We start from the raw sequence: 18,410 nt of genomic DNA, 5'->3' as shown, positions 1-18,410 counted from the left end.
TCGTGGATTTTTTAACAAGCTACTTTTTCAATAATCGTGGATTTTTTTAAAAAATATTTTTCAATAATCGTGGATTTTTTAAAAAATATTTTTCATTAATCGTGGATTTTTTAAAAAATATTTTTCATTAATCGTGGATTTTTTAAAAAATATTTTATCAATAATCGTGGATTCTTTTAAAAAATATTTTTCAATAATCGTGGATTCTTTTAAAAAATATTTTTCAATAATCATGGATTTTTTTAAAAATATTTTTCAATAATCGTGGATTTTTTTAAAAATATTTTTCAATAATCGTGAATTTTTTAAAAAATATTTTATCAATAATCGTGGATTTGTTAAAAAATATTTTTCAATAATCGTGGATTTTTTTAAAAATATTTTTCAATAATCGTGAATTTTTTAAAAAATATTTTATCAATAATCGTGGATTTTTAAAAAAACTACAATGTCTAAAACTTCACAATTAAGAAGTTATTAAAACAATGTAAATTTGGTTACTCCCCATGTTGGGCGCCAATAAGCAATTTATTCGTGGATTTTTTAAAATATATTTTTTCAATAATCGTGGATTTTTTAAAATATATTTTTTCAATAACCGTGGATTTTTTAAAATTTATTTTTTCAATAATCGTGGATTTTTTAAAATTTATTTTTTCAATAATCGTGAATTTTTTTAAAAAAAATATTTTTTCAAAAATCGTGGATTTTTTTAAAAATATTTTATCAATAATCGTGGATTTTTTAAAAAATATTTTATCAATAATCGTGGATTTTTTAAAAATATTTTATCAATAATCGTGGATTTTTTTTAAAATATTTTATCAATTATCGTGGATTTTTTAAAAAATATTTTTTCAATAATCGTGGATTTTTTAAAAAATATTTTTCAATAATCGTGGATTCTTTTAAAAAATATTGTTCAATAATCGTGGATTTTTTAAAAAATATTTTATCAATAATCGTGGATTTTTTAAAAAACTACTTTTTCAATAATCGTGGATTTTTTAAAAAAACTACTTTTTCAATAATCGTGGATTTTTTAAAAAAACTACTTTTTCAATAATCGTGGATTTTTTAAAAAATACTTTATCAATAATCGTGGATTTAAAAAAAAAATTCAATTTTTTTAAATTTTTTTTCAATAGTCGTGGATTTTTCAAAAAATATTTTTTCAATTTTTTTTAAATTTTTGGCTTAAATGTCGTTTAGGTGGCACCTCTCGGATCGGGCTGAATTTTTACAGTAGACAGCCCTTGGCATCCTGAATACAACGATATATAACTTTCCGGGGGGAAGTCCATACTTCCCGAGATATGGGTCTTGACATTTACAATTCTAACGTGGGCAATATGGGCATCGTTTTAAAGCTTATGGAGAGTACTTTTATGCACGCGTTTTGATCGCGTAGCCCACTTTTGACCCTGTCCATAGGAGAAAGTCTTAAATCCCGGGCCGAAGGCCGGCTACTTAAATACACTTTCAATTTAAAAGAGAGTTTTGATCGAGTAGCCCACTTTTGACCCTGTCCATAGGAGAAAGTTTTAAATCCCCGGCCGAAGGCCGTCTACTTAAGAACACTTTCAATTTAAAAGAGAGTTTTGATCGCGTAGCCCACTTTTGACCCTGTCCATAGGAGAAAGTCTTAAATCCCCGGCATAGGTTTTAAAAATAATTGTGATAAAAGTAAAAGTATGGACTTCCCCCCGGAAAATTATATATCGTTGTATTCAGGATGCCTAGGGCTATCTACTGTAAAAATTTCAGCCCGATCCGAGAGGTGCCCCTAAACAACCTAAAGGTGTGAAAGTACGAAATTTCCGAAATGTCAAGACCCATATCTCGGGAAGTATGGACTTCCCCCGGAAAATTATATATCGTTGGAATCAGGGTCCCAAGGGCTACCTATGGTATAATTTCGGACCGATCCGAGAGGTGCTCCTAAACGACACTTGTTCCAAATTTTTTTTTCAATAGTCGTGGATTTTTAAAAAAATATTTTTCAATAGTCGTGGATTTTTAAAAAAAAAAATTTTCAATATTCGTGGATTTTTAAAAAAAAATATTTTTTCAATAGTCGTGGATTTTTAAAAAAAATATTTTTTCAATAGTCGTGGATTTTTAAAAAAATATTTTTTCAATAGTCGTGGATTTTTAAAAAAATATTTTTTCAATAGTCGTGGATTTTTAAAAAAATATTTTTTCAATAGTCGTGGATTTTTAAAAAAATATTTTTTCAATAGTCGTGGATTTTTAAAAAAATATTTTTTCAATAGTCGTGGATTTTTAAAAAAATATTTTTTCAATAGTCGTGGATTTTTAAAAAAATATTTTTTCAATAGTCGTGGATTTTTAAAAAAAAATTTTTTCAATAGTCGTGGATTTTTAAAAAAATATTTTTTCAATAAAATGTATGCCAATAGGAGCTTTTGGGACCATTATCTCAAGAAATATGTACTTCTCCACGAAAAAATACAACAATGTAATCAGAATCACAAGTACCACCTCCTTCGTTTACAACGATTTCAATAGATCTCAGGCAAAAATTTTGACAAAATACTCGGAATTTACAAATTTAAAGAAAATATTTGAACCTAGAGAACCCTAGAACTTTTGAGAAAATGTTTTAGATTTCCTTACAAGAAAAAAAAACATTTCACAATCTCCAAAACTTCACAATTAAGAAAATGGCTATTAAAAATACGAATATGGCTAATCCCCCGGTTGGGCGCCAGTAGGCAATTTATGTCTGTAGGGCAATTTAAATAAAACCAATTAACATAAATTATCTTTTAAACTAAGAAAATATGCAAATCAAATTGGTTTACAAATTATGCAAATGTCATGTATGAGGAACTACAAAGGCTGGGGAGGAGCATAAGTAAAACCACATCACATACATATTAAAAAAACGAACATCTTACCCTCCAAAAACAAAAATAAAATTATTAAATGTGTTGTGTTACATACCCTTTTTTTATTCTACAATATATAACACACTATTTTTGAGGACACAACAGATGATGAAGATGGAGATGAAGAAGAGGGTCGCGTCTCAAAGAAAAAAAGACTACTGTGTGGTGTCGCCGTTGTCGTGTCTTGTTTGTATCTATTCCTCGAGGAATTGGCCGGCCGCCTTCTCTTTGATGGCTGTTGTTGTTGTTGTTGTTCGTCTGCAACCGTGTATGTGATTATATTGAAATTAAATTCAATATTTTTTTTTCACTCGCCCGCTGACTCGGTCTTTGTCTAAGAGAAAAATGTTGCCAGTTTAAGGTAGCTGGGAGTAGTAGAGTAATATTAGGCTGGGTAAATGATAGTTGGAAACAATTTTGTTGGGAATTCTCTATAGGCAGAAGTTGAGAAGTTGTTTTAAAGAGAGGTGTTGGTTGAGAAGGGTACAAAATTTTATTTTGAAGACAATTTCGTTGTCCCCTTTTTCTTGGTGTGGCTTTAAAGATTTCCAACTGCTCTTTTGTTTGTTGTGAAGCTTCTTGTAATTCTTACTAAATAGTCTTCTTTCAGTTCTTAAGGTAGTTGTTGTGGTCTACATGAAGGACTGTTCTTGCTGTTGTTATTGTGGTTTTGCGTGTTTTGTTATTATGCTTCAAAAAACATTATTTTTATTTTTCCTCCTCTTTCTAGTTGGGGATATAGAGTAGACGTCTGTTTTTACTACTACGACTTTTTTCTGGATTCTTACTGGATTTTAGTTACAGCAATTGTTGTTGTTGTTGTTATTGTGTTATGTTGTGGCAGATTCACGCGTAGTAGAATATCTAGTATCTAATATCTTCTACGTGCTTTACACACTTATGCTGAGAAGGAGGGCTGAGCTGGAAACTAAAGTGGCCAGGCAGTCGGGCAAGTTTAGTTGATAGTTTCTGCAATGAAACGAGGGTGAGAAGACAGAGAAAAAAACAACATTAAAAACAAAACACAAGACATAAACAAAAAAAAATAAATAAATATGAAAACATTAAAATGAAAATTACACTCAACTACAGTAATAAAAAAACAACAAAAACCCGTCGACTGACTAGCAGCAACTTAACACGGAAAGTAGCCACCGCCGCCATTGGCTCCCATCTACCAAACAACCAATCTACCACCATCGGCAACACGAGCAAAGTAATGAGAGCAAAACAACAACTTTCAACTGTGGAAGAAAACCCATAAAAATGCAATTACAACGTATTATAAGGTACTATAACAGTTCGTGGACACACAACAAAATGGAAACCTCCAAGAACATAAATACACGCGCTGCTGCCGCTGGATGTATGTCGGGGTGTCTCCGGCAACAAAAAACCCACTCCGTTCAGTAATAACAAAAACATAAAATAACTGCTATTGCATTTAAAGTGAAAAAATTTATGGAGAGAAAAAAAGGGGTGAATATGAACTCATTGGGCGCACACACATTGGGCGCCACAACAAGGCCTACAGGAACTTTAAAGCTAAATTCCAACTATTTTTGTTTTATTTGGGAAAGAAAACCTGACATTTTGGATTTTTTAAAATATTTTTTCAATAATCGTGAATTTTTAAAAAAATATTTTTTCAATAATAGTGAAATTTTTAAAAAATATTTTTTCAATAATCATGGATTTTTTTAAAAAATATTTTTCAATAGTCGTGGATTTTTTAAAAAATATTTTTTCAATAATCGTGGATTTTTTAAAAAATATTTTTCAATAATCGTGGATTTTTTAAAAAATATTTTTTCAATAATTGTGGATTTTTCAAAAAATATTTTTTCAATAATCGTGGATTTTTTTAAAAAAATATTTTTTCAATAATCGTGGATTTTTTTAAAAAATATTTTTTCAATAATCGTGTATTTTTTAAAAAATATTTTTTCAATAATCGTGGATTTTTCAAAAAATATTTGTTCAATAATCGTGGATTTTGTTGAAAAATATTTTTTAAAAAAATTCGAGATTATTGAAAAAATATTTTTTAAAAATTTCACTATTCTTGAAAAAATATTTTTTAAAAATTTCACTATTCTTGAAAAAATATTTTTTAAAAATACACGACTATTGAAAAAAGTTTAAAAAAATTGAAAAAATATTTTTTAAAAAATCCACGATTATTGAAAAAATATTTTTTAAAAATACACGACTATTGAAAAAAGTTTAAAAAAATTGAAAAAATATTTTTTAAAAAATCCACGATTATTGAAAAAATATTTTTTAAAAAATCCACGACTATTGAAAAAAGTTTAAAAAAATTGAAAAAATATTTTTTAAAAAATCCACTATTATTGAAAAAATATTTTTAAAAAATCCACGATTATTGAAAAAATATTTTTTAAACAATCCACGATTATTGAAAAAATATTTTTTAAAAAATCCACGATTATTGAAAAACTAGTATTTAAAAAATCCACGATTATTGAAAAAAATTTTTTTTAAAAAATCCACTATTATTGAGAAAATATTTTTTAAAAAAAATCGAGATTATTGAAAAAAATATTTTTTAAAAATTTCACTATTATTGAAAAAATAGTTTTTAAAAATGCACGACTATTGAAAAAAGTTTAAAAAAAAATTGAAAAAATATTTTTTAAAAAATCCACGATTATTGAAAAAATATTTTTTAAAAATCCACAACTATTGAAAAAAGTTTAAAAAAATTGAAAAAATATTTTTTTAAAAAATCCACGATTATTGAAAAATATTTTTTAAAACATCCACGATTATTGAAAAAATATTTTTAAAAAATCCAAGATTATTAAAAAAATATTTTTTTAAAAATCTACGTTTATTGAAAAACTAGTTTTTTAAAAATCCACGATTATTGAAAAACTAGTTTTTAAAAATCCACGATTATTGAAAAACTAGTTTTTAAAAAATCCCCGATAATTGAAACAATAGTTTTTAAAAAATCCCCGATTATTGAAAAAATATTTTTTAAAAAATCCTCGATTATTGAAAAAATATTTTTTAAAAAATCTACGATTATTGAAAAAATATTTTTTAAAAAAATCCAAGTTTATTGAAAAATATTTTTTAAAAAATCCACGATTATTGAAAAAATATTTTTTAAAAAAATCTAAGATTATTGAAAAATATTTTTTAAAAAATCCACGATTATTGAAAAAATATTTTTTTAAAAAATCCACGATTATTGAAAAATATTTTTTAAAATATCCACGATTATTGAAAAAAATACTCCACTCAAACAATCGAAAATCCACGATTATTGAAAAAAATACTCCACTCAAACAATCGAAAATCCACGATAATTGAAAAAATATTTTTTTAAAAAATCCACGATTATTGAAAAAATATTTTTTTAAAAAATCCACGATTATTGAAAAAATATTTTTTTAAAAAATCCACGATTATTGAAAAAATATTTTTTTAAAAAATCCACGATTATTGAAAAAATATTTTTTTAAAAAATCCACGATTATTGAAAAAATATTTTTTTAAAAAATCCACGATTATTGAAAAATATCTTTTAAAAAATCCACGATTATTGAAAAAATATTTTTTAAAAAATCCACGATTATTGAAAAACTAGTTTTTAAAAAATCCACGATTATTGAAAAAATATTTTTTAAAAAATCCACGATTATTGAAAAAATATTTTTTAAAAAATCCAAGATTATTAAAAAAATATTTTTTAAAAATCTACGTTTATTGAAAAACTAGTTTTTTAAAAATCCACGATTATTGAAAAACTAGTTTTTAAAAATCCACGATTATTGAAAAACTAGTTTTTAAAAAATCCCCGATTATTGAAACAATAGTTTTTAAAAAATCCACGATTATTGAAAAAATAGTTTTTAAAAAAATCCACGATTATTGAAAAAATAGTTTTTAAAAAATCCACGATTATTGAAAAAATATTTTTTAAAAAATCCTCGATTATTAAAAAAATATTTTTTAAAAAATCCACGATTATTGAAAAAATATTTTTTAAAAAATCCACGATTATTGAAAAAATATTTTTTAAAAAATCCACGATTATTGAAAAAATATTTTTTAAAAAATCCACGATTATTGAAAAAATATTTTTTAAAAAATCCACGATTATTGAAAAAATATTTTTTAAAAAATCCACGATTATTAAAGAAATAATTTGGTAAAAAATCAACGATTATTGAAAAAATATTTTTTAAAAAATCCACAATTATTGAAAAAGTAGTTTTTAAAAAATCAATAATTATTGAAAAAGTAGTTTTTAAAAAAATCCATGATTATTAAAGAAATAGTTTTAAAAAATCGTGGATTTTTTAAAAAATATTTTTTCAATAATCGTGGATTTTTTAAAAAACATTTTTTTTCAATAATCGTGGATTTTTTAAAAAAAAATTTTCAATAATCGTGAATTTTTTTTAAAAAATATTTTTTCATTAATAGTGGCTTTTTTAAAAAATATTTTTTTTTCAATAATCGTGAATTTTTCAAAAAAATATATTTTTTTTCAATAATCGTGAGTTTTTTTAAAAATATTTTTTCAATACACCTTTTTCAGATGTAATTCGAAACATTTTAGTTGTAATTCGTAACATTTCATTTGTAATTCGAGAATTCTGTTTGTAATTCCTAACATTCCATTTGTAATTCGAATTATTCTATTTGTAATTTGAATTATTCTATTTGAAATTCGAATCATTCCATTTGTAATTCGAATTATTCCATTTGAAATTAGAATTATTCCATTTGTAATTCGAATTATTCCATTTGTAATTCGAATTATTTTATTTGAAATTACAAATGTTTTTTAACAAATATTTTTTCAATAATCGTGAATTTTTTTAAAAAATATTTTTTCAATAATCGTGGATTTTTTAAAAAATATTTTTTCAATAATCGTGGATTTATTAAAAAATATTTTTTTCAATAATCGCGGATTTAAAAAAAAATATTTTTTTCAATAATCGCGGATTTAAAAAAAATATTTTTTTGAATAGTCGTGGATTTTTTAATAGATAGATTTTTAAAGAATATTTCAGAGCTATTAAAAGTTCATTTTTAAAGATTTTTATAGAATATTTCAGAGCCATAAAACGTGGATTTTTTTAAAAGATTTTTTTTTAGGAAATATTTCAGAGCCATTAAATGTGGATTTTTAATGTGGATTTTTTAGAGAATATTTCAGAGCCATCAAAAGTGGATTTTTTAAGATTTTTAGAGAATATTTCAGAGCTATTAAACAGGGATCTTTAAAGGATTGTTTTAGAGAATATTCCAGAGCCATCAAACTTGGATTTGGGATTGTTGGAAAAGACAACTATGAAGGAAGAATTCAATAATACTCTCCTAATTCTAGTCTTAGCCTGCTGGAACACATTTATAATATTCGGAATTGATTTTCATATTACAGAAAAGGGAATGATGCAGAAGGACTTTTTATAAGACATAGGATACTAAGAAGAAATCTCTGCAAAAGGGTCACCTTTTATTTAATCAAGAGGACAGACAAAAAAGAACTTCCAAAATGGCTTTCTTCCATACACAAATGCCCAAATATGCCTTCATAAATTCGATTATATTATCGTTTAATAATCTATTCTCTGTGCTGGCGAACGAGCCATCATCACTTTACCACAACTCACAAACCACACAGGAAACTTTATGCTTTGTTGAATAATAAAACCTGCAACTTCGTCTTTGTGTCATCACAATAAAATTCCAAAATCATTGGAATCTCTGTAGTTAATATACCCTGGTCTAAGAGCCACACGACCACCATTACAAATTGTCAGCAACAGCATCACCGCCGCTATCCCATGGCATGACAGGCAAACAAACAGCGCAGCAATCTAATCCTCACCAAAAGCTAAAATGCGCGCGCGATTTTTTACGTTTTTGTTTATATTGAACGCTGTTTGTTTTGTTTGTGGTGGAGTGAAGACTCCACATCAACCGGTTTAATACCAAAGTCCATATTCCTGTTGCTGTTTTTTTTTTTTTTCTTATTTTGCTTCTTTTTTAAGGAAAAAAGCTTAAGAATGTTTGTGCAACATTGTTGTCTTTAGAGTGTGGCTATTTTCTCGACCCCTTTTGGGGAATGGTGGCGGAGGTATTGGCCTGGTCTTCTCTAATGCATCGCACCACCATACATACAACAATAACAAGGAAACTTGTTTATTTTTTTCATTGCCTGGCTCTCTGATCTGTTGTAGTGTTTATGCTCCTCTTTCGGTTCAATGTACGTCGTCGTCGCCGGCCATGGTACATACGTTGTGGCGGAATTTTTGTTCAGCAGCAAAGAAAATTTTCTGGTTTAGAATTCTTGGAATATTTTATGCCACACAACTTCAACATTGAGAATGGGCATTGGACAAAACCGCTTCTTAAACGACATTCTTTGCTTTTTGTGGCTGGCCATCAACATCATCAACACATCATCATCATTGTCCTTCTTCCTAGCTTTGTTGTGGTGGTGGATGCCAAACAAATCGGTAAAGAGGCGGCATTTATGAATTTTGTATATTTTTCGTTAAGGTGGCAATATTAGGAACTTTAATCAGGAGGAGGAGATCATTTCTCATCGTATAACAGTTTATAACGTTCACATGATGTTTCTTTTATAAGAAATCCAACTGCCATACACCTGAAACTAACTTTTTTTAAAGAGGAAGTTGTTAAATTCAAAATTGAATTGGAAAATTTTAAAAAAATCAAGTTATAACTGTTTTTATTGATTGTATAACAGTTCCACGAAAACTGTTATACAGGGACAAATTAAAAAAATTGATAATATATTACAGAGCAATATAAAATTTACAGATTTTTTCCGATTTTAGAAAATAATATTGGTTTCTTATCGTATAACAGTTTATAGCATACACATGATGTTTCTTTTATAAGAAATCCAACTGTCATACACCTGAAACTAACTTTTTTTTAAAGAGGCAAGTTTTTAAATTCAAAATTGAATTGGAAAATTTTAAAAAATCAAGTTATAACAGTTTTTATTGAGTGTATAACAGTTCTACTAAAACTTTTATACACGGACAAATTAAATGAATTGATAATATATTACAGAGCAATATAAAATTTACACATTTTTCCCGATTTGAGAAAATAATATTGGTTTCTCATGGTATAACAGTTTATAACATACACATGATGTTTCTTTTATAAGAAATCCAACTGTCATACACATGAAACTAACTTTTTTTTAAAGAGGCAAGTTTTTAAATTCAAAATTGAATTGGAAAATTTTAAAAAATCAAGTTATAACAGTTTTAATTGATTGTATAACAGTTCTACGAAAACTGTTATACACGGACAAATTATATATAAATTGACAATATACATATTACAGAGCAATATAAAATTTACACATTTTCCCCGATTTGAGAAAATAAAATTAGTTTCTAATTTTATAACAGTTTATAACATATAAATAATGTTTCTATTATATTAATACAAACTATCATAAATTGTATTTTTTTCATGGAGACATGACATGAATTGGAAACCTTTAAAAAATCATGTTATAATAGTTTTATTGTTTGTATAACAGTTTTATTAAAACTGTTATACTGGCAAAAATTTTACAGAATATTATTAAATACTCCGTTTGTATTCATTAGCAAATATAATAATTATTTTGCCAAAATAGTATGTAGTTTCGTGTTGTATAACAGTTTGTAACATACAAATGATGTTTCTATTAGAAGAATTCCAACTGTCATACACCTGAAACTTATTATTTTTGCTTGTATAGCAGTTGTAATAAATCTGTTATACTAGAAAAATTTTACAGATGTTGTATAACAGCTCATACAATACAAATGATTTTTTTCTAATAGAACAATTCCAATCCAACTTGAATTGGAAAATCTTAAGAAACCAATTTACAGTTTTTATTGGTTGTATAACAACTAATGCTAAAACTGTTATACTAAAAAAATTCTACAGAACAAAAAAAAATAGCCTGATTTTTATTTAGAGTAAATATTAGTTTCTGATTGTATAACAGTTTATAAAATACGAATCATGTATCCATTACAAGAATTTCAACTGCAATTCACCAGCAATTTTTATTTTCAAGGAGACTGTTTTTATTCAACATGAATGGGAAAAGTCAATTTAGAACAGTTTTTTTATTTTTTTTTTTTCAAGGAGACAGTTTTTATTCAACATGAATGGGAAAAATCAATTTAGAACAGTTTTTATTGATTGTATAACAGTTATCCTAAAACTTTTATATCCGGAAAAAGTGTACAAAACAATAAAAAATACTAGTTTCTCATTGTATAACAGTTTAAAACATATACAAAATGTCTGCATTACAAGAATACAAATTGTTATACATTTGAAAAATATACGCTGTTGTGTTCAAAATTCACCACCAACAACTAGAAACCCTTAAAAAATTAATTACAAAAGTTTTTATTAGTTTTTATAATACACGAAAACTGTTATACCAACAAACAAATTTACGAATTAATATAAAATTATATAATTTGAATAATTTCCGAAATTATATGGTTTCTAAATTCATTACCATTAACATAAATTGGGAAACGTTGAAAAAATCAAGTTACAGCAATTTTTATTTCTTGTATAACAGTTATCCAAAAACTGTTATACTAACAAAAATTGTCCAGAAAAATTATAAAATAGTCTAATTTGTATTAATTTGAGATAATAATATTATTTTCGGCACGTATAACAGTTTAAAAGCAACCAAAAATTTTTGGAGCAATAATTCAAACTGTTATATTTCCAAAAATACACAATATTTGTTTAAAAATTCGCAAAAAAGCAACATCAATTAGAAGACATAATAAACCATAGGTTATGGTGCTTTTAAAAATTGTATAACACTTTTACCAAAACTGTTATACACAACAAAAATTGTACAAAATAATGTTATATAACACTAATTTTACAGAATGATTTAAAATCATTCTAATGACATTAATTTGCTATAATAATATAATTTGCTAATTGTATAACAGTAATTTGCGAAAGAAAAATACGTTTCTGTTTGTATAACAGTTTATAACAATAAAATATAAACTAAATTCAAAGATACTCTGCACTAATAAAGAGCAGTGGGTTCTTTTCAATTTTATTTAACAAAAATAAGAAAAAGTTAGAAGTATAACACTTGTATAACAATTTTTCAAAAACTGTTATACTAATAAAAATTTTATAAAACCATTTCATATCAAATAATATGTATGGATTTACCTTATAATTTGTATAACAACTTATTAACTTCATATTCTACGTGAAAAAGCATATCCTCGAAGAAAAACCTTCTAAAATGGGCCATTAAAAAGTTTTCCCAAGCTAAAGTGATAGTAATAAAGGATCCTCAAGACATTCCAATATTTCTGGTATAATCATCTGCTTTATTACTACCTCAAGTCATGCCCCAACCTTCATTCAAGAAGAGGAATATTTAATTTTTTGGAATATAAGAGAAAAAACGTCATATAGAGCTAAAGGATTCATCCCACTGCCTTAGTTAAAGAGACACCACACAAAGAAGGGGGAATATTTTAAAATTTTCTTAAAAAATCTAAAAACACGCTATTGGTAATTACCTGAGAGGTTTAAATGAAAGGGAGGATGAGGCCATTTCCCCTAACAAAAAGAGAAAAAAACGTATAAAAACTATAGACGACTTCCCTGGATCATAACTTCAGCAACCATCAGGAGGGGGGTTGGTTGATCTTCACATTTGTTTTTCACAGACATTTTCACATCACACAACACTTCATTTTTTCACAAATAATTTATGCAAAAACTCTTTAAAATTTCCACGGATGTTTTTGGAATCACTTAATTTTATATCTCATTTTTTTCATTTCATCCACGACAACCCTCACTATGAAAAGAAGGGGAGAACCATAAAAAACGTAAAAAGCTAAACTCATCTAAACACAAGGCGAACACCAACTAAATCAATAGTAAAATCATAAAAAGATCCTAACCGAACCAACAACCAAATCAAAAAAGGAGAAAAAGAAGTTCGCGCGTTTCGCATAAGAAGGAGCGAGCAGACGACAGGCAAACTACCAGGCATCCAGAAGACGACGTTTCTGCTAAACACCACATCACACACACGGTAAAAATCTGCTGCTGCAAAAACTTTAATGATGATATACATAGCAGCAGCACGAAGGAGAGGAGCATGCTCTACAGCAACAGCAGCAAGGCAGGCATTCTTAAAACAAAACAAATATCAAAACAACAATTATTGGAAAAAAGGAAGAGAGAGGGAAAAAATAAAGGAATTCGACAAGCACTACAATAACAAAAAACAACAGCTTAGAAATTCAAAAGCGGGATTCAAAAACAAGGTTAGGATACGAAGGCATTTTGGTCTGTTTTAAGAAGACCTTTTTTATTTATTTATTTATTTTTTTATTTATTGAAACATTTTGTAAAGTAAGCCTGAAGGCCAATTAGTTTTACAATATTCATAAGAAGAGTTCCTCTTGGTCTGTTTTAAGAAGACCTTTTGGGCTTCTATAAGAAGACCTTAAAGTCTCCTAAAGACGCACCCTTTCTTTCAGAATGGGTCTATAGAGGCACCCTTTCTTTCAGAATGGGTCTATAGAGGCACCCTTTCTTTCAGAATGGGTCTATAGAGGCACCCTTTCTTTCAGAATGGGTCTATAGAGGCACCCTTTCTTTCAGAATGGGTCTATAGAGGCACCCTTTCTTTCAGAATGGGTCTATAGAAGCACCCTTTTTTTCAGAAATGGTATATGGAAGCACCCTTTCTTTCAGAAAGGGTCTATAAAAGCACCCTTTCTTTCAGAAATTGTCTATAGAAGCACCCTTTCTTTTAAAAAGGGTCCATAGAAGCATCCTTTCTTCTAAAAAGGGTCCATTGAAGCACTCTTTATTTCAAAAGAGTATATAGAAGCACTCTTTATTTCAAAAGAGTATATAGAAGCACCCTTTCATTTAGAAAGGGTCTATAAAAGCACCCTTTCATTTAGAAAGGGTCTATAAAAGCACCCTTTCATTTAGAAAGGGTCTATAAAAGCACCCTTTCATTTAGAAAGGGTCTATAAAAGCACCCTTTCATTTAGAAAGGGTCTATAAAAGCACCCTTTCTTTCAAAAAGCGTCCATAGAAGTACCCTTTCTTTCATAAAGGGTCCATAGAAGCACCCTTTCTTTCAAAAAGGGTCTACAGAAGGACCCTTTCTTTCAAAAAGGGTCTACAGAAGGACCCTTTCTTCTAAAAAGGGTCTATAGAAGCACCCTTTCTTTCAAAAAGAGTCTATAGAAGCACCCTTTCTTTCAAATAGGGTCTATAGAAGCACCCTTTCTTTCAAATAGGGTCTATAGAAGCACCCTTTCTTTCAAAAAGGGTCTATAGAAGCACCCTTTCTTTCAAAAAGGGTCTATAGAAGCACCCTTTCATTCAAAAAGGGTCTATAGAAGCACCCTTTCTTTCAAAAAGGGTCTATAGAAGCACCCTTTCATTCAAAAAGGGTCAATAGAAGCACCCTTTCTTTCAAAAAGGGTCTATAGAAGCACCCTTTCTTTCAAAAAGGGTCTATAGAAGCACCCTTTCTTTCAAAAAGGGTCTATAGAAGCACCCTTTCTTTCAAACAGGGTCTATAGAAGCACCCGTTCTTTCAAATAGGGTCTATTGAAGCACCCTTTCTTTCAAACAGGGTCTATAGAAGCACCCGTTCTTTCAAATAGGGTATATTGAAGCACCCTTTCTTTCAAAAAGGGTCTATAGAAGCACCCTTTCTTTCAAAAAGGGTCTATAGAAGCACCCTTTCTTTCAAAAAGGCTTCTATAGAAGCACCCTCTCTTTCAAAAAGGGTCTATAGAAGCACCCTTTCTTTCAAAAAGGGTCTATAGAATCAACCTTTCTTTCAAAAAGGGTCTATAGAAGCACCCTTTCTTTTCAAAAGGGTCTATAGGAGAACCCTTTCTTTTCAAAAGGGTCTATAAGAGCACCCTTTCTTTTCAAAAGGGTCTATAAGAGCACCCTTTCTTTTCAAAAGGGTCTATAAGAGCACCCTTTCTTTTCAAAAGGGTCTATAAGAGCATCCTTTCTTTTCAAAAGGGTCTATAAGAGCACCCTTTCTTTTCAAAAGGGTTTATAGAAGCACCCTTTCTTTCAGAATGGGTCTACAGAAGCACCCTTTCTTTCACAAAGGGTCTATAGAAGCACCCTTTCTTTCAGAATGGGTCTACAGAAGCACCCTTTCTTCTAAAAAGGGTCCATAGAAGCACGCTTTCTTCTAAAAAGGGTACCATAGAAGCACCCTTTCTTCTAAAAAGGGTCCATAGAAGCACGCTTTCTTCTAAAAAGGGTACCATAGAAGCACCCTTTCTTCTAAAAAGGGTCCATAGAAGCACCCTTTCTTTCAGAAAGGGTCTATAGAAGCACCCTTTCTTTTAGAAAGGGTCTATAGAAGCACCCTTTCATTAAGAAAGGGTCTATAGAAGCCCGCTTTCTTTTAGAAAGGGTCTATAGAAGCACCCTTTCATTAAGAAAGGGTCTATAGAAGCCCGCTTTCTTTTAGAAAGGGTCTATAGAAGCACCCTTTCTTTCAGAAAGGGTCTATAGAAGCATCCTTTCTTTGAGACAGGGTCTATTGAAGCACCCTTTCTTTTAAAAAGGGTCCATAGAAGCACCCTTTCTTTCAAAAAGGGTCTATAGAAGCACCCTTTCTTTCAAAAAGGGTCTATAGAAGCACCCTTTCTTTGAAAAAGTGTCTATAGAAGCACCCTTTCTTTGAAAAAGTGTCTATAGAAGCACCCTTTCTTTCAAAAAGGGTCTATAGAAGCACCCTTTCATTCAAAAAGGCTTCTATAGAAGCACCCTCTCTTTCAAAAAGGGTCTATAGAAGCACCCTTTCTTTCAAAAAGGGTCTATAGAATCAACCTTTCTTTCAAAAAGGGTCTATAGAAGCACCCTTTCTTTTCAAAAGGGTCTATAGGAGAACCCTTTCTTTTCAAAAGGGTCTATAAGAGCACCCTTTCTTTTCAAAAGGGTCTATAAGAGCACCCTTTCTTTTCAAAAGGGTCTATAAGAGCACCCTTTCTTTTCAAAAGGGTCTATAAGAGCATCCTTTCTTTTCAAAAGGGTCTATAAGAGCACCCTTTCTTTTCAAAAGGGTTTATAGAAGCACCCTTTCTTTCAGAATGGGTCTACAGAAGCACCCTTTCTTTCACAAAGGGTCTATAGAAGCACCCTTTCTTTCAGAATGGGTCTACAGAAGCACCCTTTCTTCTAAAAAGGGTCCATAGAAGCACGCTTTCTTCTAAAAAGGGTACCATAGAAGCACCCTTTCTTCTAAAAAGGGTCCATAGAAGCACCCTTTCTTTCAGAAAGGGTCTATAGAAGCACCCTTTCTTTTAGAAAGGGTCTATAGAAGCACCCTTTCATTAAGAAAGGGTCTATAGAAGCACCCTTTCATTAAGAAAGGGTCTATAGAAGCCCGCTTTCTTTTAGAAAGGGTCTATAGAAGCACCCTTTCATTAAGAAAGGGTCTATAGAAGCCCGCTTTCTTTTAGAAAGGGTCTATAGAAGCACCCTTTCTTTCAGAAAGGGTCTATAGAAGCATCCTTTCTTTGAGACAGGGTCTATTGAAGCACCCTTTCTTTTAAAAAGGGTCCATAGAAGCACCCTTTCTTTCAAAAAGGGTCTATAGAAGCACCCTTTCTTTCAAAAAGGGTCTATAGAAGCACCCTTTCTTTGAAAAAGTGTCTATAGAAGCACCCTTTCTTTGAAAAAGTGTCTATAGAAGCACCCTTTCTTTCAAAAAGGGTCTATAGAAGCACCCTTTCATTCAAAAAGGGTCTATAGAAGCACCCTTTCTTTCAGAAAGGGTCTATAGAAGCATCCTTTCTTTGAGACAGGGTCTATAGAAGCACCCTTTCTTTCAAAAAGGGTCTATAGAAGCTCCCTTTCTTTCAAAAAGGGTCTATAGAAGCACCCTTTCTTTCAAAAAAGTTCTAAGAAGCACCCTTTCTTTCAGAAAGGGCCTATAAAAGCACCCATTCTTTCAGAAAGGTTCTATAGAAGCACCCTTTCTTTCAAAAAGGGTCTATAGAATCACCCTTTCTTTCAAAAAGGGTCTATAGAAGCACCCTTTCTTTCAAAAAGGGTCTATAGAAGCACCCTTTCTTTCAAAAAGGGTCTATAGAAGCACCCTTTCTTTCACAAAGGGTCTATAGAAGCACCCTTTCTTTCAGAATGGGTCTAAAGAAGCACCCTTTCTTTTAGAAAGGGTCGATAGAAGCACCCTTTCTTTCAGAATGGGTCTAAAGAAGCACCCTTTCTTTCAGAATGGGTCTAAAGAAGCACCCTTTCTTTCAGAATGGGTCTAAAGAAGCACCCTTTCTTTTAGAAAGGGTCTATAGAAGCACCCTTTCTTTCAGGAAAGATCTATAGAAGCACCCCTTCTTTCAGAAAAGATCTATAGAAGCACCCCTTCTTTCAGAAAAGATCTATAGAAGCACAATTTCTTTAATAAAGGGTCTATAGAAGCACCCTTTCTTTTAGAAAGGGTCGATAGAAGCACCCTTTCTTTCAGAATGGGTCTAAAGAAGCACCCTTTCTTTCAGAATGGGTCTAAAGAAGCACCCTTTCTTTTAGAAAGGGTCTATAGAAGCACCCTTTCTTTTAGAAAGTGTCTATAGAAGCACCCTTTCTTTTAGAAAGGGTCTATAGAAGCACCCTTTCTTTCAGAAAAGATCTATAGAAGCACCCCCTCTTTCAGAAAAGATCTATAGAAGCACCCCTTATTTCAGAAAAAAACTATAGAAGCACCCTTTCTTTAATAAAGGGTCTATAGAAGCACCCTTTCTTTAATAAAGGGTCTATAGAAGCACCCTTTCTTTAATAAAGGGTCTATAGAAGCACCCTTTCTTTAATAAAGGGTCTATAGAAGCACCCTTTCTTTAATAAAGGGTCTATAGAAGCACCCTTTCTTTAATAAAGGGTCTATAGAAGCACCCTTTCTTTAATAAAGGGTCTATAGAAGCACCTCTTCTTTCAAAAAGGGTATATGGAAGCACCCTTTCATTTAGAAAGGGTCTATAGAAGGATCCTTTCTTTCAAAAAGGGTCTGTAGAAGCACCCTTTCTTTCAAAAAGGGTCTGTAGAAGCACCCTTTCTTTCAAAAAGGGTCTATAGAAGCACCCTTTCATTTAGAAAGGGTCTATAGAAGGACCCTTTCTTTCAAAAAGGGTCTGTAGAAGCACCCTTTCTTTAAAAAAGGGTCTATAGAAGCACCCTTTCATTTAGAAAGGGTCTATAGAAGGACCCTTTCTTTCAAAAAGGGTCTGTAGAAGCACCCTTTCTTTCAAAAAGGGTCTGTAGAAGCACCCTTTCTTTCAAAAAGGGTCTATAGAAGCACCCTTTCTTTAAAAAAGGGTCTATAGAAGCACCCTTTCTTTCAAAAAGGGTCTATAGAAGCCCCCTTTCTTACCGAAA

At 29.8% G+C, this 18,410-nt stretch overlaps 1 protein-coding gene across 5 annotated transcripts in view; it reads right to left on the bottom strand.

Moving 5' to 3' along the window:
• Window positions 1–18,410, bottom strand: part of LOC141393855 (protein spitz-like) — a 139,956-nt gene that overhangs the window by 42,914 nt on the left and 78,632 nt on the right. For 2 of the 5 annotated variants that reach the window (XM_073967415.1, XM_073967413.1), the window contains one exon: window positions 2,971–3,884. The exons of 2 other annotated variants lie outside the window; for them this stretch is intronic. The gene's annotated coding sequence lies outside the window, so the exon portion shown is untranslated. Of the gene's footprint in view, window positions 1–2,970; window positions 3,885–18,410 lie in introns of those variants that run through there. One more of the 5 variants, XM_073967416.1, reaches the window with a different exon arrangement.

This window comes from Musca autumnalis, unplaced genomic scaffold (genome assembly GCF_047663935.1).
Source record: "Musca autumnalis isolate F117 unplaced genomic scaffold, ASM4766393v1 scaffold_2, whole genome shotgun sequence".
Taxonomy (NCBI): Eukaryota; Metazoa; Arthropoda; class Insecta; order Diptera; family Muscidae; genus Musca; species Musca autumnalis.
The sequence above is the reverse complement of the archived record's forward strand: the minus strand, read 5'-3'. Positions and strand labels throughout refer to the sequence as shown.